Source organism: Chinchilla lanigera, unplaced genomic scaffold (genome assembly GCF_000276665.1).
Source record: "Chinchilla lanigera isolate Chin_1 unplaced genomic scaffold, ChiLan1.0 scaffold00002, whole genome shotgun sequence".
NCBI lineage: Eukaryota > Metazoa > Chordata > Mammalia > Rodentia > Chinchillidae > Chinchilla > Chinchilla lanigera.
The window spans coordinates 32,869,039-32,893,437 of NW_004955403.1; positions in this window are offsets into that span (position 1 = coordinate 32,869,039).

The window sequence follows — 24,399 nt, forward strand, 5'->3', positions numbered from 1 at the left end:
TCAGTAATGAAGTCAGCTTCAAGACAAAAAGAAATTGTGTCCTTCACTGAACAGGGATTCCTCACTGCACCAGCACTTGAGTTTAAATCGTGTATTCGCCTTTTCCAGTTCTTCTCCTCTAATCTGGAGGAGTAGGAGCTGCCCCGTGAAGACAGCGCAGTTTCTGAATGGCTGGTTTTCCCCAGGTTTTGCTGGATGATTCATTCTCTCTCTCTCTCTCTCTCTCTCTCTCTCTCTCTCTCTCTGTACGCGTGTGTCTTTCCTGTCTCTGCCTCGCTCGCCTCCCTCCCTGGCTCCTTGGCTCCCCCTCCCCTCCTCCTTGGAGCCTCAGAAGAGGCGGGAGCTGGTCACTGAATTCCTGAGCAAGGAAGCCTGCAAGGACGAGTGATCTTGCTTTGGCCTCTGCTTCTGCCTTCACCCGCGCTAAGCACAAATGTATCGATTCAATTACCTCTTCCAGAAGAAGAGAAAAATAACCCACAAAGGGAAACGTGAATAAAAAATAATACTAAGAAGCTCGCTGCAAGCTGTTTATTTTTTTCTTACTTTGTTTGATTTGAACCTGCCTCATCAGAAATATAAATAAATAAGAACACAAAACGTTGACGGGTTTTTCCAGCTCTGACTGTGTGCATGACTGGTATACAGACGAAAGAAAAAAATCCCGGTCGTTTAATCAAAGGAAGAAGAAAGCAATTTGTGTAGAGTTTTCCAAAAAAAGAACATAACGCGCAGGAAAAGGCTGCGGAGACCCTGGGCGTCTTCACGCAGGCCCAGGGCTCCAATTGGGAAGTGAAGTGAGTGAGCGGCCGCAGACCACGCCTGTCTCCCGGGCAACGAGGGAAAATGCCCCGAAACTGCAGCCAACAGTGGGGAGCTGGGCTCCAATTTATTTGATCGTCAAAGCAACAGAAAGTCTGCATTCTAGGAAGCCCTGAGATCCTTGACAGGCGTGCGCGCTTCAGAGGAGTGGCTTCTTCCCTACCTGGTGGACCAAAGAGAGGCCTCATCCCTGCGAAGTAGAGCTGTTCCTGCGCTAGACCGCGCCCAGGGAGGTTGCCGTGAGCGCCAGGGCACGTGAGGTCCCGTGTTAGAGGTGCTGGCCAAACTGCAACTCAGGGCGGCATTCCTCAGCCGCAGATGGCATCACGGACACCTCTCCGATGAGCCTGAGACTGCTCAGCGATCACAGCCTGCAGAAAAGGGAAAATGCTTGTCAAAGCACTTTGTCAGCGTGGTAAATGCTTGGATGACAGTGTTATTATGTACGTCTGAAAAAATATCCTGTACAAATGCAGAGACAGTCGGTAGGAAAACAGTAGGTGGAGTGCTGCTAAAATTTCCTTAACGGCCTGTGTCACTTCTTCAAGCTCCCGTTCTCCTCCGCAGTTAGAAATTGAGCCTTGTTTTCTTTGTAAAAGTTAAGCTGCTTGCGAACTTGGCTTTACAACTAATCAGTAATCACTCTCTAGTCAGAAGCACTAAACTACTGGGTACGGAGGAATGCTTCATGGCAACTTCCTGGGGACAGGCTGGAGGATACGGAATCATTTGCACATAGTGAGTCCTACATAACTCAATCTTACTTCTCACTTTAATGTAATACAAAGACTAACAGACATTTTCCTTTCATTTAAAAATTATTCAAGTCAAAAAATCTGCCCATTCTTTGTTCTAAAGAGAATATAATTGTAGGAGGAGAGCAATGCCTACTACAGTAACCTTTTGTGCAAAAATAGAGGCACTGAATGTCAATGTGTATAATAAATTTGTGCGGGGATTTTTATTCCTGAAAGGGACTCGGGATGAATAAAAGTTAAGTATTACTACGGACACTGGTGACAACAAAAGACTTTTAGAGTAAAATTCAGTTAAAATATTTACAGTTGCCATGATCAGACAAAATGAAATACTCATCAAAAAGGAAAGATCTGTGTTGGTTTTTAAGTAGGAGCTCTGCTGACCAAGATATGAACGGTGACCACTCCGCCTGATCCATGTCATTCTTGGGCATCTGCCCTTCATGCTAGCCTACAGGCTCGGTTGTTACAGGCTGGGCTGCCCATCTCTGCCTTCCACTGCTCACCGTTCATTGTTCCACTGCTTTTCTTCTCCGACCAACCCTCCACTGCACCCTCCAGCACCAGGGCACCTTTCAGTTCCCTGAAGTGCTGACCTAGGAAACATTTCTTCCCCCTCCTCCTTCAGAACTGACTGACTTTTCTTCAGGCCCCCCACTACGGTCCAAGAGTCAGTGGGCCCTCTGCTTCTTACAAAGGTGCTAATGGATGGTTTATTGTGTTCTCTGGCTCCCCTAAAACAGATGTGTTCAAGGCTTATAAAAATGTGGGAACAGAAGTGGAAATTTTAGGCAATTTTGCTACAGAGAGAGAGAGACTGAGAGAAGGGTTGCTTAGAAAGGCCCTCTTAGCTCTAATAATACCTTGTCTTCTATGGGCCAAACTGACCTGAAGCTACTTCTATTGGTTCATAAATTCAGTTATTCTCTAAAGTAGCAGTAAAAGCCTTTCTTTAAATGGAATTTTAATAAGCTGGACACGGAATCCCTACTTCCAGTTACTCAGGAAGCTCAGATGGGAGGATCACTTGAGCCTAGAGATTTGAGACGGGCCAAAACAACACAGTGAGACCCCTCCTCTCAAAAGAAAAAAAGATGGAATTTTACTAGAAAGTCTGACAAATTAAATCAATTAAAATGAACTTTCCCAATTGAAAGGAGGGAGATGGACTTCTAACCTTCAAAACTAGGCCAATAACCATCCCCCACATCTCTTCCACTTCTTTCACTTGGAATTCCTCTTGAAAGACAATTTGAAAATTATTATTTTGCACGAGGTCGGTATGGAAGATATCACCATCATTGTAGACATAAGAAATAACTGGTTAGGGCTAGAGGTGAACTGTGTAATTAGAAGAATTATCAGTGACCATGATTGAGAACAATCACATATATATGTAAAAATGTATAGAATTAATAGATCCTATGTTCATAGATTCATCAGTATATCTGTTAACAATGCTTTCTGAAATGAATTCAGTTTTATATCTCCCTTGAACTCAGGTCTAGTAATGTCCCCATCTGTGCTGAATAATGTATGCTGGGCAAGTACAACAAGAGGTCTGGGAAGAGAGCCACAGGAATGAAATGCTATGAAAGTTGTGGAGATATTTCCCCTGGTTATCCCCATTTGAAACAGATCAGGCTGCAGAGATAACAGCTGCAGAAATAATTGAGGACTTTATTCATAAAAATCAAAGGCAACAGGCCAGATGGCATCCAATCAAAGGAACTGAGGAAGGGGAAGATTACCAAAAGGGAACAAATCTTTTGTGGAAAAAAAATCTCTATATTTTTGTTAAATTGTCGAAATCAAATTCAGACATGCAATCAAGAGGATAAAATAAAAAGAATAAGAGTTTATTAATCTATGAAGAAAAAATAATTGTTGGTTGAAAATTTCACGGGCTCTTTAAATTACTCTATCATTCTTTTCTCATCTCTTATTGTAATCTTTCTGTAATCCAGAAGCAGCAAGTAAGAGAGGAGAATATTTGCCTCTTTAATTACTTCCTGAAAATTTGACAAATATTAACTCAGTCTCATTGGCTTTTTTACTTCTAAGTAAGCTACTCTTTCAAAACCAGCATATTATTTAGGAATACCAACTTCCTCACCACATATCATGCTAATCAAAACTAAATGTTTCTCTCAAAAAAAAAAAAGAAAACTAGAACAACAAAAACAAAACTAAATGTTTCTTACCAACCTCAACAGCATTTTAATATCTCACCTGAACAATATGTTTAGCTGGAAAGTGTTACTTAATGTCTTTTTAGTAGCAATTTAATCTATTTGTAATAATATATACCCCAGGTCTGAAATAAAACCTAATAGAAAAGTTATCAAAATTGAAAATTAAATCTCAATTGTTGATTCAAGATTATTGATTACAGAGATTATTGATTACAAGATTATTGATTATTTAATCTCACTCATACATGAATAATTCATAATTTATGAAGTTCTATATTTATGAGACTCTGAGTGAAAGACCCATCGAAGTAAGAGTAAACATGAAATTTTCTGAGTGTGTGTTTAGTTAGACATTAAACAGTCATTGAGAAAAATAACATAAACTGGAACTATGTTATAATTCTGGTGATTTAATGAGCTACTAAAATTCTGAGCCTAAAATACTGTTTTTTTTTTTTATTGGATTCTGGAAAAAACTAAAAGCATAAGTGCTCATATAGATAAAAGTAATGCAAAATACTGTTTTAAAACTTGAATTTTCTAAGAATATTTATTATCACCATGAAAAATTTGACCATTATAATTAATATTAAAACCTTTGGCAATACAAAATTAATCAGAAAAAATATTCAAATTTGAAAAGCATGTATAAAGGTGATATACTAAAGTTCTATTTTAGATAGTGTAAAGTAAAGGCAATATCTAGTACCTAATCAGTTAGTTTAAGCCATGAAAAGTAGCCAGTATGATAGTTAAAGTCTCCTTAACTAATACATTCTGAGGAACTGTCACTTACCTGGATTGGTTCTCTATTAACCAAATAAACTTTTGATTCTATACAACATTATTATGTATTGTGTGAAATTTTAAATTAGAATTACTAAGCACAGTATTTAACTATGAATAAAATGTTACTTCCAAAGCTTGACTTTAGATATTATTTTAATATTAAAATAATCTCATAACCCTATCATTTCAGTCTGATATATACATTTGAAATAACTATACAAAACCGTAGAGTATTTTGGAAGCAGTAACATGGTGGGTGGGCTGTCTTGTCATTTCTAATATGTCTAAAGTGAAATGTAGATGGACGCAATTATGAAAAAAATTTTCAAAGCAAACATACTTTCAGTGAACTTGGAATGCTGCAGGAATGGGAGATTTCTAAAATGAAACAGAATCATCCATTACAAATCAGTGATTTTGTTAATCTTTGTATCAGCACATGTATCAGAACCAAAGGAAACATGGTAAAGTGTGTTTGTATCTGGAACATATTAAACTAGTGCAGTAGAACAATGAACATCTGCATATGTAATTAGTCATGCCTTAATTTCCCTTTAATGGCTATGTATGGGGAGGAAGTGTTTGGAAAAACCTACTGCTTACTTCTTCTGCCCTTCTTAATTGAGGAGGGTGGTGGCAGAGACTCAGTCTTAACATTGAATAGTCTGTGCTGAACTTGAAGGAAAAAATTAAACAATTAATCAACAAATATTTGTGTGAACTATTTCTGTAAAGAAAACAAGACACAGTGTCCATACATGAGAAAAAAGCTATATAAGTACATACAATGTTCAGTATTTAGAGAGAAGATCAATGCATGGTACAAAATACTAAACATGTTAAAAAACAATATCTTTTATTTGCTTTTAATGAAACATTTCTGAAAAAATATACAAGAAATGGATAATACTAGTTGCTTCTCAGAGGGATCAGTTGATTGAATTATAGAGCTGGGAGAGTATAAGTTTTACATATATTTTTGTGCTGCTTGGATTTTCATACCTGAAGAAGTTTTCAAAACAGAACAATTCACAACCAACAAAAATAACATAATTAAGCACCTGATTTCCAACAAAATGGTTTAAGTAAATGGATACAATTATACATTGAAATTTTATGAGGGTCCTAATGAAGATATAGGATTCTCAGGATCAAATATGAAGAGACAAATAATGTTTGTATAAATAGAAATTTACAAGGGAATGCTCTAGGTAGGACAACTGACATCAAGCTAAAGTTGGAGGGAGGGTAAGACCCTTGTCTCAGTAAGCAGAAAGACAGGCTCCAGGAATGTGGGAGCTGTGGGTGGAGATGTTAAGGCATAGAGCCTTAAGGGCTTGAGTGGCAAGATGAGTTTAGGATTTAATAATATGAGCTGTGAGGCAAAGAGAAGTGGAAGCAGTGCCTCTGGAGTAATGTGTCAGGGACACGTGAAATAATTTTTCTCCCAACTACATCCACATGTCATTAAAGGCATATTGGAAGGAGTCCGTCCATGGTGAGGACAAGAGCAGCACAAGTCCTCAGGAAAGTAAGAGAAAATGGAAAGAAGCACAGGCAGAGTGCCTCTGGCTCTTTTGTAGAAAAGATGGACACTTTTTATTTGTTTATTTATTTACTTATTTGTGTGTGTGTGTGTGTGTGTGTGTGTGTGTGTGTGTGTGTAGAGCAGGCAAAAAAGAAAACTACAGCCTAGAGGTAATGTTAATCAGAGAGCAGGAGAAAGAAAGCAGAGAATACTCAAGTCTGGGCCCTTCACTCTCAGAATAATGTTGAGGCTCGAGGACTACAGGATTGGGACAGCCAATAGGGAAGTATGTTGAGAGTAAGGAGCTTCGTCCTCCCTCTACGTTACAACTGCACTGTTAACCCTTTGTCTGCTCAAGGCAGGGCTGAGGCAAAAATGCATGATAGGGTTACACAGAGCCCGGAGTGGTCAGATAGTTAGCTATATATCACAATACATGAGCTAACTGTAAATGTTTAAAATCAGTAGGAATTTGTAAAAGATATGTCATCTCTCTTTTATAGTACATGAAAACAGGATGTATTACTTGGACATATTATTTACTTATGTATGTAAACCTCTCACATAGTAAGCAATCCTTGTATGGTAAAAAATAATTTCTGAAGGGCTTGAGGTAAAATGATTTTCAGCTAGTTTGGGAATCTCTTTAAAATTATGTGAAGTAATCATGAGAATTTGGTGGCCACAGATCTCCTGATGGAAAGACGCTATTATGAAAAGGATATGACTAAGAGTTCATCTGCTGGGCCCTGTCCCGTCAAGGTGTTTTAGTAGGGATGATGACCTGGGAGATGAGGACCGGAAGCAGCCTGAAGCCCATGGGTTTTATTCTCACCACCAAGATCAGATTAAAAGCAAGGGAAATGGGAAAAACCTTTCTGCTGATTTTGGTGACAACCAAAGTAGAGCTGCTGGTCAGCATTAAAGCGGGCTCTGGGACTTTAAGGGACATGCTGCCAGTGTGTCTGTCTGAGGTTCTCTCCTGAGCAGAGGGAGGCCACTTTTTCTCTCCTTCAGCCAAATGAGAAGCCTGCCTCTCTCAGCGGGTCTGAGAGGAGGAAGGATACGACTCCAAAGCTGTATAGATGGTGATCAAGATTTATACTAGTACAGTTAACACATTTAATAGTTTTGAAAGTGTAATCCAGATTTGAGTATCCAGATAAAGGATAACTTCTGGTGAGAGACTTGGCAGTATAAATCAAACCGTTCAATGGAGATAGTGTTGATAGGACCACTGTAATTCACAAATAGACATTTTAATGAGAAAAAGCTACACATTATGTTGCCATCCACTCCCTGCAGAAATAGCTCTTTGTCATTTAATTGTGAATGCATTTCCATTTTATTAAACAGCATTGCCTATCATTTTATGTCATGTGATAAATTACAGTTAAGTACAAAGAATTATTACAATTTAAAAATAGATATAATTCTGTTATTGCTGTACTTTACAGGGCATCAGAAGTCAGTCTGTCCTTATTATTTTTTAATTAAATCTGTCTATCAGATAACCTTAAGCCTCTAAAACCATATATCCTATTTTAATTTTAAAAATTCTGGTTGTGATCATTGGCTAGAATTAAACTTCCATGTAAAATACGGGAAGAAAGGAGGTAAGAGGAGGTCATATACTGTTACCTGATAAAAGAAGACAGTAATATTTAAAATGAGGTAAGTGTTGCACCGATTTATGATGTATTTTATCTGCAGAAGAAACCATAGTTTATCGTGGTGTCATTCAGTTTGAATCTCAGCTGCATATCTTTGACTTTTTGAATGTAACTGCTGAAAGGAAAAGACTTTCAGAGATGTGAGCTATGAGACAGATCAAAAGCTTAAAGTAATTTTGCTTTGCTAGCTCAAATATATTTTTATTGAAACATATTTTGTTGTCATGCATGCATAAAATTATAGTATTAGTCAAAGGGAGTGAAGGTCCCAGAGTCACTGAGTATTGCTAACAGAAAAGCAAGAATTTAGCTATTCTTGTAAATTTTATAATATCCAAATTTTGCATTACAGTTGGATTTTTTTTACTGGCTTTAATAGCAGCAATTCTTTTCCATAAGTAGTGTCCACTGTGGAAAATAAAACTAAGCTTGTGATGTTAGAGTCACAGATTAAATTTAGCAATAAACTTAAGGAGCATAAATCTTTATGAGATAACAGAAAGCACAAATTAGAGTGTTCCATATCCTCCATTTGCCAGTTTATGGTTTTTAGTTTACTTCTTTCTGTTTATATTTATTTGATGTTTCCGACTGGGAGCACTGTAACTAGTCATGAATTATTAATTATAATTTGATTAATTACAGTCTGATTAAAGTTTGTTATTTCACTCTGATAATGATTTACTAATTTAAATTAGGACTATTTTATCACTTTAGCTTCAGATTTCCCCATATATAATATATTTTCCCTTTTTAGTATTTTTAGTCTCTTCCAATAGACAATCTATTGGAATAGATTAAAATTATAGATTCCAAATTATTGAAATAGACCTTACAATTTCTAACATTTCCATTTCCAAATGCTGATTTTGGATTAGAATTCAATTGTAAAAATAAGCTATTAGCCAGGCACGGTGGTGCACGCTTGTAATCCCAGCACTCGGGAGGCTGAGGCAGGAGGATCGATGGCTGTGAGTTTGAGGTCAGTCTGGGCTACAAAGTCAGTGTAAGTCCAGCTTGAACTGCATAATAAAAGCTGTCTCAAAAAGATAAAAAAGCTATTAAAAAGGCTCATTAGAGTTATTAAGAATAGGATTAAACTAGATGAAGTCTGAACATAAGAAGGGATTTAAGTTGCTGAAACAGTCTGAAAATTAATCCCCCAAATTTATATTATGTAATTTAAGAATATCAATTTAGTGACTTAGTAAGATCATATCTCAAATTTTAAAAATTAGAAAGGGCTGGGTATGTAGTTCAGTGTGAAAACCTTGTACTTAATCCCCAGTACCAGGGTACAAAAACAGAATATTCAGTAGAAAAGACAGGTGAGACAAGAAGAGACATTCTAACCCTCATCCTGCCTTGAAAAGCCTATTATCTCTTCACTAGTTTAGAAAGACTACAGTTAGAAGGAAATCAGGGTTAGTTGGATTTTCTGGTGTCCCCTTAACTGCCCTCATTCTTAATAAAATCCTAGGATGTATTTTGCTCCTGCCATCTTTGATAACTTCAAGGGAGCCAATAATTTGAGGCTTTAGGAAGGGAGAAAAACGAATTAAGGCTCATAAATTAAGTGAACTCTTTCAAAAACGCATGGACACCTTAAAAAATATAAATTCTTCACTGCTGTGTTCTCATCCTCCTGTAAAGTGGAACAACAATATAGATTTCTTTAAAGGACTTAGTAAGTGATAAAGCAATGTAGTGTTTTTAGTTGATGGAGCAATCTATGCAAGGAACTTGGAGACTCATATAGTTCTTAGTATTTAAAAAACAACAGCTTGAAGGGATCTGATGCCCTGTATATCTTACCCAGGCTTTATTAGAATGTTTAGAAAAGGGCTCACTTCATAACTCACATCCTTCCTTAAAGCAGTAACTACAAAGCAGCAAACATGTGACAGATATGTGTCTCTGTGTCTTTTCTGCCTCATTTAAGCTTTATAGACAGTTTTAAAATTTTTTAAGAAAATATTTTCATTTTCACATGCAGTCTTTCTCTTCTGTTCTTTAAAAAAGCTTGCTTAAATATTGTATTTTCATTAGAAACATCAGAGAAAATACTACATGTTTCTGTGTTTAATTTAGGCCACTCCATGCTCAAGTCACATTTATTGCAGATTATGACAGTTAAATACTTCTAAACATTTTTGCCATATTTTATACTTTGCTATTTCAAAGATTTGTTTTCAAATCCTCTCCCCCTTTTTAGTACTTCAGCAAGGTGAACATCTTGTTTACTAGATATTTTAAACACTAAAATGCATCTTATAAGAGCTTTTAAAGGTAACAAGTCCCACAATATCTTACATCTAAACAGAAAATTCTTATAATTGATGTAAGTATCCAGTATATATTCTGAACCAAGACAGTGCATGTAGGTAGAGTAGGTGTAAAACAAATGCTAAGCAGAAGACTTGATAAGCAAAAACATCCATTTATTAAGAGTAAATTTATTAAATCATGATATATTTTAATTATCTTTGCTGTGGCAGATGCTATATTCAATATTTTAATTTTTAAAATTAACACTGTAAACTCCTTTGATTCCTTGTTTTCAGATAAGAATTAAATTATTACAATGCTAAAATTGTTCTAATTCATGTATGGCTCATTTATGCAATATAAAGTAGCAATTAATTATGCCACTATTAACAGTAATAATTAAGAGCAAAATGAGTTTAATGAAATGATAAAGTTAGCTCAGAGAAAAACTTCCCTATTGAAAAGAAGGATAGATAGAAAAAATGAGAACTTTCTACATTGTTTTCAGTATTGGGATGGAGTACATATTTCTGTCCTTTTTCTGTGAATTATATTGATTATGTTATATTCTAATATGGACTGTAATATTTCATTATAGTATATATTACAGTCCAGTGTAAAAATTCCTTATGAACGTAAATCTTTTATCTTAATGATATCAGTAATTCTAAACATTGTAAAAATTTAATAGTTCTTCTATTTCTAAGTCAGAAATAGAAATTTCTGAAAACAGCACAATTGTAACTCAAAGCAGTCCAATTCTGCTTCACTGGCTTCATCATCCCTTTCTCTACTTCCTGTCTCTTTATCCTGCATTTCTTGAGAAGTTTTTCATTCTTATTGTGGTTTTATTTATAGTCTTTTGCTTCTTAGATATAGCTTAAGGTTTGTTCAGTAAACTCTTCATAGGTGTTATGTAACTTAGTCTGTATTTGGTTCTGGGAGGTCCTTTATGGTTTAGGGAAGTTTTTCCACATTTTTCCTAATGAGTTCATTAGGTATCTTTTAGTGAACTAAGTCCTGCAGAGTTTTGATAACTCTTATTTACTACCAGAGAATAACACCTCCTTTTATAGTAAGTTTTGGTAACAAAAATAATAAGGTGGCTGTAATGATTTTTATGATCACGTAAATGTGCTTCATTACTGATTTATATGCTTTTGTTTTCTTAGAAATTTGGGCTGCAGTTATTCAACAAACATATAATTTAAGTAAAATATATGCAGTGATAGACTGATTTCTGAGGATTCATTAAATTTAAAAATTTCATCAGCAAAGAGATATCTCAGTTTATCCCGATAGAATGTTTTGTAAGTAACCAAAAGGAAAAACATTCTAACATGAAACTGAACCAAAATGTTGAATCTTCAAAGAATGCTTTAAAATATATCTGATTCTGAGGCGTATCTTCCAATATTTTTTCTATTTAAAAGTTTTAAAATTTGAGATCATTATATTTTTAAAAGAAATACAAAAAAGGAAGTATTCTCTTCTTTGTATCTTTTTTTATCTATGTCTGTTTATTCATTCATCCATCGTGTACCCTGACATTGGTCAAAATCAATCACTTCTAATGTGAAAAAATTATTGAAAACTTTTGAATGCCCTGAAAAGCTGTCTTTATTATTTGCACTTCACATTAACAGTGTTAATTTTAAGAGAAATATCGCTATGACCTCATAATTCCAAATGAACCAAAATCCTTCTCTTTTAAAATCTTGTTAAATAAATCCTATTAAAGTTATGTTACTTAAACTTTTTAATAACAATAATAAAATATTTTAATAACAAAGCCAACTAATGCCTCAAATTAAATTATTATTAAATTTTTAATTAGTACCTGATGTCAAAATAAAAACTCGTCTAAATGTTGTATAGGGAAAGGTTACCTGAAGCCAATCAATTGAACAATTGCTGTGGGACTTACTGTATTTTCCTATAAGCCAAAAGCCATCATGTTTACTGTGTTATTTTATTATTGTATATACTTTTCTAATCATCAGACACAGAGGTTTTCTAAAGGTTGTTGTGTTATGAACTGAGATAAATCATCAGCAAAATGTACAAGATATTTTCAACAGTCTACAAAATAGTGAAAATAGTTGCAAAACTATTATCATTTTGAATTCTGATCATGTGCTTTTTTATCATTGTAAAAAAAATCTCTAAACCTTTCTGCCTGTTACACTGCTACAATTCTTCTGTCAAAAGACAGTACTGTGAAAATCTGCAATAGCCTTCAATGTGACTTGATGAATAGCAAGAGAGCTCAGTGGAAATGTTGAACTCCTTCATGATTAAAAAGCAAACCTTTAATGTAGTTTTGTTTACCATGTCATAAGTGCAGCGTTGGAAGTTACTGCCAAAGAGTCACTGGAACAGGCATCAGTAAGGCAATGTCAGCCAGCCAATGCTTTGAAAATGATTCAGTTCCTCTAGCCTTATGACTAAAATAATATCCAGTGGCTCCAGCCCCAAGCCTGGTTAATGCATCTGTCCAGAACACATAATTACTTGGTCATAACATTCCCCCGGCCACCAGCCAACAAACCAATCAGCATTTCTTCCCGACTCACTAGAATTTTTGCTGTGTCAAAGTGTTTGATCTCTAGGTTGTAAAATGCAAAAAATGGAAGGACGCTGTACTGGAAGGTTTTAATTTAGAATAGTTTCTCATGGAAATTAAATTTGAAGAGAAACATGTTTTTGTTGTCATGACTAACGTCAAAATTTTAACTTGCTATCTTTTTGCATATTGCATGGTTTATTTATTATGTGACAAGATAATATCTTTGGCTTTTTAGTGAGGAAATATTTTAGGAACAAAATAGTAATATGAATAGCTCTAGTTACTATTTGTTTCCAAAATATTAGGACAGGTAGTGATACAACATTATCACTTTGTTTCATGTTAATATATTGTATGTGCATGCTCTGATATTCATGTGTGCATATAGAATTTCTGGTCTCAGTTTCTGAGAGCAATAAGAAAACATATGCTCTTACATACATTTGTGTGTGTGGTGTAGGCTTTTACAGAAGATCATTACATTTGAATAATGGGTAATATGATCCTTGAAATTATTGTAGATTAAATTATATTATTCTGCCTTGTGTCTACAAATGTTTCTCAAAGGGATTTTGGAAATCATTTTTTATAAGGTGAAGGTTCACTGAGCATGTGAAATTTGAGCTTAGTTATAAAGAATAAGTAGATTTAACCCACCCAAGGAAATGAGGAAGAATACTCCAGGCAGAAAGAAAAGCATGTGGGAAGAAGTGTAAGTGTGAAAGAAAATGACATACTCAGGAAAGTTTAAGAAAGTTTATTTTCTGCAGTGTAAAGGGTCCATGTGAGAGTATGTGAAATGTAGTTGCAGTGGGCTTGTGGGTCAGCCTTTAAATCACCTTATCATGTAAAATAGAAACATAGCTATTCATCCCGATTATTTGCAAAAATGATATAGGAATACTTCAGGGGATTAATTTGTGCACACATGAAAATATTTTCTCAATTATCACCCTTCAATTTCATACTTTGTTGGGTTTAGATGGCCATGCACTCTTTGAATCCTATTTCTATGTTCATATCTTTTTTAGTCACTTTCTTGTTGCTGTGACAAAATACCTGACACCTACAAGCTAAAGGAGAAAAGGTTGATTTTAGCTCACAGTTCCTACGTGTTTCAGTCCATAGTTGGCTGGTTCTAAGTAAACAGCATGGCAGAGGGAGACAGTGGAGGAGGAACAGTTCATAGCATGACAGGCAGGAAGCATCAGCCTTCCTTCTGTGTTCCCCTTTTATTCCATCCAGGCAACAAGCCCATTGCTCGGTGCTGCTCACACCCAGGGTGAGTTTTCCATTTTTAGTAAATCCTTTCAGCCAAACCCAGAACTATGTTAAACCAATCAGTGGATTAATCCAGTATCTCATTACCCATGATCCAGTACCACACATCCATGACCCAGTCACTCCCCAAAGCCCTACTAATGAATACACGAGGCTCTGAGGGGATACCTAGATACATGCCATGACAGTGTCTCTATGACAAAAGTATAAAACTACTTCATCCCATAAACAGTTGGTAATGTTAATACAGTATCACTGTATCGCAGGCACACACTGACCTGCAAGACAAGACCAACAATGAAGACAAAAGAAGATGTCACAGAATAAATTTTATCTTCCAAGTAGCTGGTTAGTGACCACTCACAAAGAGTGGCATAGGGCACAAGAGGAGAGAATTATGTATGTACATGTTCCTATGTATAACACATATTATCTGTCTATTGTCCCTCTGGACACATTTATAGGGACTGATCATCTTGTCTCATTTCATTTCCTAGTGACAGTGCTGTTCACATGTCACAAGCTCTGACCAGCCAGTGTGATAAATTATGCACACAGCCCATCTCTAAAACACAATTTCTTTCTTTTTTATAGTTTCCTCTTGATAATTTCAAAGGCAAATTAAACTTCCACTAATGTTACACATGGTTAACTCCTAAAAGGTAAAGTAATTCTATGGATAAAATGCAGAGTGCTGAGGCTGCTGCCATAGCTGTAAGTCTCCATTTTATCCTTAACAAGTGCATCTAGTTAGAAAAGGAAACTTGTCTGAATGAAGAAGATAATGCTTACACCAGTAAACTTAAAGTATTTTTCTTGAATAGAATAATTATATGAATTATACTTTGCTACCAATAAACTCTGTACAGTGATTTCTTGGAAGTGACATCAAATGTAGAACTTCGTATTGTAAGGCGATGAAATCCAATCTTCAAGGTAGTACTGCTCAATAAGAGTGACATCCATATCTGTAACTTTGAGATTTGTAGTGGTTTAAAGCTTACCTTAAAACAGGTGTGGTGGTACATACTTGTAATCCCAGCACTCTAGGAGGTGGAGCAACAAGGATGATAAGTTTGATCCCAGTTTGGGCCAGTTAGTGATTTAGTGAGATGCTATCTCAATAAACAAACAAAAAATAAAAAAATAGCTGGGGATATAGCTCAATTTAAAGGTGCTGGGGTAAAAGAAGAAAAGACCTAACTTAGAACAAGTGTAAAGAAGCAGATGAAATTAAAAGTTTATTTTAATAATACTTTATTTAACCCTATATGTTAATATTATTTTAAGTTAATCAATAGAATAAATATATTTATATTCTTTCAACAAATTAGTTTCCATAAATCCAATGTTTATTTGATGTTTATAGCTTATCTCAACATACACTAGCCATATTTCAAGGACCCACTAATTATGAATGACTAGTGACTGCCATATTAGACAGCAGAGGTCTAAAATGAGATCAGTTGCTCATCATTATACTATGCTACTTTGGAAGAGAATGAGCAGTTACCTCTATATTCTAGCATTTGGATAGAAAAATCATGAAGACATTCACTGCAGAAGTTTTTTTTAATAGATACTTAATTCATTTAGATTTTAAAATTAAGTTTCATCCTCTTTATTTTTTAGTGAATTTCTGAGCTTTCTTCAGGGATGTTTTCTTCAGTCTTCAAAATTATTTTAAATGTATATGAGACACATTTAAGACACATTTTCTGTCTTTTTCTTCCAGAGGTCTAGCACCTAAAATAGGACAGGAGACATGAGCACAGGATAGATACTTGCTGAGTGTTATTGTTTAATTATGAAAGTATCTGACTTACCAAATATCCTACTGAAGCGAATAGTTAAATCGTTAGAATCCATTTTTGGGTAAAATGAACTCCAAAAATATTGCTTACTTGAGGTTTAAATATCATTAATTTCTGATTTAGATACCTGTTGCTAAATATAATATCATTTTTAGTCAGACTTCTATATATAAATGATAAAGTCAGTGTGACTCTACTACTTTCATTGCTTCAAGCAAATTAGTTTTTAAATTTTCCAACATTTTAAAAAGATTTATTTTGATGAGTTGACTAGAGGTAGAAAATCAGGATAGATATCTTAATGAAATATTATTTAGAGGGATAAGTACAGAATATTGAACAAGGAAATTCTATGAAACATCTATATGCATTCATATTTTTCTTCCCACAGAAAAACATCAGTTCATTTATTTTGATAGTTATCCCAAATTAATAGTCTTACTAGTTTTAATAATGATAATTATAATTTTTATATATTTTCAGTTGTGCAATATTAGAGCAGATAGTTTAAACTCTCCAAATTTTCTTAAATTATGACAGCTTATAAGTGTTTCTTGCATATTTAAGAATAAAATTTCAGCAGTTTCTCATACGTATTTCTTTTGCACTCCTCACAGAAATAAATGAAGACTCTCCTTCCTTTATTGTGGTGGGTGAAGATGATAATGCTCACAGTGTGAAAGGCATAATATTAAGTGTGGACACAAACTCACCAGATACTTCCTACAAAGAAGGTTTGAGACAAGAGTAGATCGAAGATTATGAAAAGTATATGCCTTCCTTTGATCCCCTTTTTAAATCTCCTTACTGTAGTAGGAAATAATAGCATGACCAATGAACTAAGCAAAATAACAATGTAAAAACAAAATAAAACTTTGACACATAATATAGTTTATAGGTAAGAACATAAGTCCCAGGTCTGACACTGACACATGATCCTCGATGAGCTTTAGCCACTTGAATCCTCAGTTTCTCCATATATGAATTCTGAATTAATATTAGATTCAACCAACTAGACAAGTGGGAATACTAAGAATGATGTTCCTTGGAATGTATTTATGACATCTGGCAGGCAGGCATTTATCACTAAATCTTTGCTCTTATTACCATTTTGAACATCAATAGACTAATTATCTATTAAAATATCTTCTAGGAAACATGTCTTGCAACAATATTACACATCGATTTATCAAGAGCCTATAAAAATAGCAATATTATAGTTATAAATACTTATTATATTGCTGATATGGTCTATTATAGTCACATTCACTGGAAACAGAAATCAAGGCAGCAGCAGATGTGCTACCACTTTGGTTGGGGTATGCCATCCAGGAATGCAGGCATGAGGAAAAACACAGAGTAGAAAATGAATACAAGGGATTAAATTATTGTGCTGGATATAGCTTCATAATGAGCTAATTATTCATTTTCCTGATATCCCCACTGCCCATTTATGAAGTTACCGAGTTTCTAAATAGTCTTTCCTGGATGGAACAAGATAGTATAGTTTATCTATCAACCCTGCACCTATCCACCAGCAGACTTAATATTTAATGGTTGCACAGACATGGGCTCCTATCGAATGCCTTAATATCTTGCTTTGCAGTATCAGGGAAGCCACAGGGTCAGATCTAGAAGTGTTTGTTATGTTCTATATTTAAAATTTTTCCCAAAAGCCTAATGTTTGTTTACCAGACCTTGTAGAAAGAGATATGTCCCCAGGGGCATATTCTATAAAAGTTTATTTTTATTCTTGGCCTTTGTCTATTCTCCGCTTCCTGGCTTTCATTGGTTGAATGGCTATCTTTCATTTTATCTTTTTGCCATGTTGTTTTTATCTTGGAGCCAGCCAACAGTGTGCTGAGTCTTCTGAAGACCATGAGCCAAAATAAACCTGTTCACCTTATGTTGTGGTTGTCATGTATTTTGTCAGATTTTGGTTTCCAGATAAGTGAAGCTGTGACATTCACTATACCTGAATGTGTGGTTCAAAAATCTTTGGAACTAATTTGAGAGAGGTGTTTGGAAAGGTTTAGAGATGCTGGTTAGAGAAATCTTAGATTCTGTAATCAGAGTAAGAAATCAATGGATGGTTCTAGTTGGGGCTCAGATAACCAAAATGCCAATGAGAATGTAGACAAGAAAGGCCAGGCCCAGTCAGTTTTAGTTGGGAACAAGGACTTTGTTGGCAGTTGGACAAGAGGTCATGTGTGTTACATCCTGGAAGAAGATTTGTCCTATTTCTCCCATTTTCTGAGATTTGTGGGAGACTGAGATTAAGGATGGTGGATTAACTAATCTGGCAGAAGAAATTTTTAAGACAGCCCAAAGTTAAGGTGTGGAATATGTACTGCTGGCTGCTTTTAGCCAGATCTATGTTGAAAATCAGGAGCAAAGTGCAGATATGAAAAGTCTGCAGTTTTATCAAAAAGGGAGCACTTAAACTTGGGGCCATGGAAAGAGTGGTTGCTAAAAAGAGTAGCATTAAAAAGGGGCCAAGTACTTTGCATCTGAAAAAAAGGAAAAAGGGTTTGAAAGCATCTCAGAATCAGCAAGATTATATGCTTCTCAGGATTGAGGGTGCAAAACTATAATTCTTGCATCTCAGAAGGAAGTCCCTAGATCCCCTGCTAGAGAAGGTTTGCTAAGGATATTTGTTCCTTGCAATTTTTTTCACTATGCTCAACCATCCAGGCATATTCAGGCTTCTGAAGCCATGATAACAAGGGGCCTGTCTACCACATGAGCTGGCAGAAGACTTTGGAGTCATCCACATAGTGCTAAGGTTTTTGTCATGCAGGGTGCAAGAGTTATGGAGTCATGAAAGTTTCCACCTATATTTCAGAAGAAAGTTTGAGAAGCAAGATAGTGTGCCCCTGAGAGGATTAAACTGGGAGATTATATTCAAAGGTATAATGGGAACTCCAAGAAGTTGGAGGTGTCAGGAATGTGGTTTGTCTGCTGAGGAAAGTTGTGGGCAGGGAGGCAGTTGCAGCCCCAGAGAGAAACAATGCAGGTTGTAAGCAGCAAGGCTATAGGTGTAGAGCCACTAAGGTCCTTTGAAACTCAAGTATTATCACTGGGTGCTGGATATGGAACTACAATATTTAATGTTTGCCTTGAGGAGTTTCAGTCTTGTTTTGGACCCATTCCTTTCTATCCATCTATTTCTCCCTTTGTGGAATGAAAATGTTTACCCTGTGTTATTACACATTGGAAGTATTTAACTTGTTTTTGAATTTTTACAGGAGTGCATAGGTAAGAGTCTGTCTTCAGTCTCAGAGGAGACTTTGCACTTGGACTTTTCAGCAGTTGTTTGCTCTCTTAAGACTTTGGTGACTTTTAGAAGTGGATTAAATTCATTTTGCATGAGATGGACATGAGCATGTGGGTGTCAGGGATAAAATGTTATAGTTTAGATCTAAATGTTCCCCCAAAGTTTCATGTTCAGAGGTGCGTCCAGGTAAGAGGGTGAGGGTCGCTATAGGCATAAACTGGAAGTGTGTATATTTGTCTCTGGCTTCTGCCTTTGCTTTCCGCTTCCACCATGCCCTGCTGACATGCCACTTCTTCCTCGGAGGTAGCCACCATGAACTACATCTCCTGACAACTGTGAGTGAGATGAAACCTCTCCTCATGTAAGTTGTGGGTGTTCAGTATTTTGTCCCAGTGACAGGAAAGTGACTAATACAGTGATCAATGAGGAAGGTGATGTGATGCTTTGGGGAGTGTACTCACCAACAACATGAGAAATTGAAAAGCAACTGCCATTGTCTATAGAAAAAAAAAAAAAGCAACTGCCATTGTGCCTGAGTGCAAGGCCAGTGCAGGAACCTTAGAGTGGTACATAAATGCACGCACACACACACACACACACACACACACACACACACACACACACATACACACCACATATTAAGGAAGCTCATGATCAAGGGAAGTAGGACTAAGTATTTCTAGACTAATCAAATCATAACTTGTTCTCTTCTAAATTAACTGTGCCTGGGGTACATCAAATTTCTCTGAGTATCTGAGACAGTCACAGATTGACTTTCTGTAAGCATCTCCATCAGACTCCAAGAAATCTGCAGTCTTTTTACAACTCCAGTCTTCAAATACCATATAATTCTCTGGCATGTGAATGAGCACAATAACAAATAATGAAACACACACACACAACCAACTAAAACTAAAGCAGTATACTAAGAAATACTACACATGAAGAAAAGAACTTGTCAGTTATTGTTTTCAAAAGTTATGTTAAAATTGTTCATGCTGAATAATATTTAGACAAAAGTATCTTTAGGGCTTCTGTGTAAGTTAGTATTTGACATACATTTTACTGAGTTGTCACAATCCCTAAACATAAACCAGAGCTACTTTTGAGTATATCATAACTTCACCATAAAAATGTACGGTCTGCCAAATAATTGAGAAAACCCCTTAAGGTATATTCTAATTAAATTTGAATGCAAAAGAAGGGAAACTGGTAAAAATATGATTTTAAAAATATTTAGCCCATAGTAACTCTACTTGTTTTAGATCAACTTCAACCAAAAGCACATTACTGGCTACTGTAATGGTGTTAGTTCCTAAAATGAGTAAAAATAATGTAAATTAGAATCCAAAAGAATTATAGGGAGAATGGTAAAGAGTCTAGAGCACTTCTCTGTTTTGCTCTAGAAAATCCAAGAAAGCATACAAGATATTTGACTGAAGGCACAGGTGAGCTATGATGTTAATGAAAAGCTACTGATTCAGGATATTGGAGTACAAAGGAACCAGAAAAGTGAGCTCAGCTCTGAGACCATTTTCACCTGTTGTGTATGTGTATTGTTTGTGTGTGTGTATGTGTGTGTATGTGTGTGAGGAGTCCTTACTTTCACAGAAGGAAAAGTAGGAGTAAGTAGTGTTCTTGACTGAAAGAACAGATATAGTCCAAAGCCTACCAAAGAAGTTGTCAGTTGAACTGCCCTGACTATAGGGAAGGACCATTACAACATAAGGGTAAGAGTAAAGTGGTTGAGAACAGCACTACAGGAGATACAATTCAGTTTAAAATTATCTCATTATCTGAAATTGGATTAAAATAATCCCCATTTTGCCTACACTACCAGAAATGTAAATCTTCTTTGTAAATTTTAACATTATTTTCTTTTCCAGAATATTTTAAGAGAAATTTTGAAAACACATTGTTTAGAGACTTACAAAAATGAACTCAATAAACCAAGAATACTGAAACATAGCAAAACTAAACAATATAAATAGATCAACCTATTAACCAAAAGTCAAAATCTGGAGTTAGAGTTTGCTGTGTCTAAGTATACAACTGAGAAGGTTTCAGATTTTAGTGGAGAACTAAAAACTATTTTCTGAAAATTCCTGAACAAAAAAAATCAATCTTACCTTCTTATGCCTGGTGGACTGACCAACTTCATTGAAGATAACTGTATGTAATGTAGCAATCATTTTGAAGTCATGTACCATTTTTGTTGTTTTTGTGTTGTTTTGATTTTATCTTCATTGTTGTTTTATTATTTTTAAAAAATATAATTAACTAAATTAAAACTTAATAGGTGGGTTCTACAGTATATTAACAATGGCTGAAGAGAGAAATAATGATCTGAAACATAAGTCTAAAGAAAATATTCAGAATAAAACATGAGAAACTAAAGGACAATACATATAAGATATAAAATACAAATTATAAAAGGATATACCCTAAAAGGCTATTACACTTACAATGGGAGATTCAGAAGAAAAAAGAATGGACCAGCAGTTATAGTTAAAGAGAAAATGGATCAGAATGCTGCTAAACTAATTGAATAAATCAAAGCACAAATTAAAAGTCTTATGATAAAAAGCACCGATAGAAAAAAAAACTAAAGTGAAATCAATAGCTACTCCCATTAAAGTAAAATTGATGTTAAAAACCATGGTGAAAAGCATTCCAAAGAAAAAATCTTAAATGCAAATAAAAAAAGGAAAAAAAAGCACAGAGATGATTAGGTCTTTAAGAGAGATTAAGGCCTTTCTTGAGGGACTGGTTTCATTCTTGGAGTTCTCATTCTCAGAGGATTGGATTCAATACTGGGAGGGCAGATTGCTAATTAATGTCTATATGAAACAAATTGGGGTGGATTCAGTCTTAACCTCTGTCTCAGATTAATCAGTGTAGTGAATCCGGTAGCACAGTCATGAACAAAATTTAAACCAAGACTGCCCCTCTTTTTCTAGGAAGGGTTAATATTTTTGAGAGGAAGTTCTCCATGTGTCTTTCATGTTTCTCTACATCTTGGGAGCAAAATACTTACAGTTATTTTTTTCTGGACTACTTTTGTAGAGATGTTTGTATAGCTGACACTCTTGGAAGATAGAAATAGTACTGCCAACAGAGCAAACAAAATGTATGATGACTTCCAGTATAAAAAAGATAACGTTTCCCTCTGGTGGGGAAGTCAGGCAGGCCATTGTCTATTATAAAAATTTCAGTTTCCTGAGGTCAGAGTTCCTTTCCCACAATGCAACATACTGTGTATCACATGACCTTCTTGTCATCACCTTCTGGGAGTTTAACCTTGAGAAAAGAGTGTAATCTGGTACCTTGGTTACTGCTTGCTATGAGCAATAACGCCCTTTGACTTTGACCCAAAGAACTGTGTCTTGTCAGAATCCGGGAAACTTGTTTCAGCTTAACTTTTTACCTTGCAAATAGGGTAAGTTCTAAGACCGTCAGAATTCTTGATGCTGCTATCCCTATCCTTTTTCTTGTCTTATTTTTTCATAATGTAATATCACCTACTATATCATACATTTGATTTATTTATCCTTTTTATTATTTCTCTCCTCTAGCAGGGAGTTTTGTCTGCTTTATTCACTGCTATAGCTCCTGTGCCTAGAATAGGGATGGGTTCATATTAGACAACTTATAAATATTTTTGAACAAATGAATTTGCCATAATGCACCTTCAGCGTCCATGCTGGGATGAAGTAGTAAAATGGATTATGATCCAGCCTTAGCACGAATGTTGTTGATAATATATTATTCTGTGGATAGAATTGTATGTAAGGACATGAGCTGACCCAGTTTCAGTTTCACACAAAAAACTGTATCGTACAACATGAGCTCCTTTGTACTTTTCTCTCCTAAATAATCTGTGTATAGCATTTGTTTTGCCTATTATTGCTTTGGAGGGGAAGAGCTTGCTGACTTCTTGAAAAAGGTTAAATTTATGTGTATTCTTGTTATTTTCAGTGTCTACCTGTTTTAGATTTTTTTCCTGATGTTATTTTTTGTCTACTGTCCCACAATTTTCAGTTTTTTTCTATTCTATCAAATGACAATTTGTCCCTTGTTTTAAAACCATCTAAATTTTTTCTAATCCCTGTAACTTCCTGAAGCTTCTCTTAACCATGTATGATATTTCTTATCAAATTTCTCAATAGGATATGCTAGAGGCTGTCTGTAATGGGTAAGCCTAATTGTCAACTGGGTTGGCTTGGCAGCTACCTAGGGGATTGGTAAAACAATCTTGGGTGTGTCTGGGTGGGTCATGGAGGCGGGGCCCTGGGCACTGCATCTGGTCCCTGGTGTCTTCCTCTCTGGCACTGTTCACCTGCTCTATGTTCAGCTGCTGTGAGCTGAGCATCTTTGTTCTGCCACACCTTTCCACCATGATGTTTTTGTTTGGAGCCAGGTGATCAAGGATGAAAGTACTTAAACAGTGAGCTAAATAAATCATTTCCTCCTTGCAGCTGTGGGTGTCAGCAGCTATTACCAATGGAGGAGCCAGTACATCACTGGCTCTCAACATTGACTTACTTTTGAATAATTTGTATCTTATTTCTCTGCTTACACCAAAGAAATTCTCCTGCAATTATCAATGGACTTTTATTGATGAAACACAGAAATTTCTTCTCAGTTTTCTTCTTTCTAAAATTGTTCATAGCTATCTCAATTCTTGCCTACCTGCTATTCACCAAAATGCTTTTTTCCCTTTATCTCTGCCATAAAGGGTGACTTTATGCTTATCTCCTACCTTCTGACTACTCTTTTGGGGTTTCTTCTCATATCAAACACACTAACAAGTTATTCATTAACTCAACAAATATTTTTGAGCACTTACTTTGCTACATGTGCTTGACCTACATTTGTGAACAAAATATTCAAAGAACCTCATCTTCTTGAACTTGTATTGTAAAATGGACAGTTGTAATAATAAATATGATAAGTAAAAAACTAGTAAAGCTCCATATGTTTATATCTATATAGTGAATAGATGCAGGAATGGATGTATTAAAAATCTATTAAAAAAAGAAAATTCAAGCAGGATGAGCAACATTCTGAGTGAGGGTGGGGATCAAGAAAACAGAAACAGCAGCATGTAAAGTGTGGCCCTTACAGGCCCTGTTCATTGGGAAGGTAGTCTACCTACAGATCACTTCTTTGTGCCTTATGCCGTGTCCCTCGGGGAGCTCATCCACTTTAACTTCTGCAGCTACTGCATCTATGCTGGTGATTTCCAAATACTAATATAGTCTTGTTTAAATATTAGTATTGTTTATTGATTCAATAAAAATTTGAACACTGATTCTGCACTAGGATTGCAAAAGCAATGCAAAGTTGAATAAGCCAAAGCCCTAGCATTCAGTGAACTTATGGAGCGGGAGATATTCTGATTTAGCAGCACCATTTAAGCACA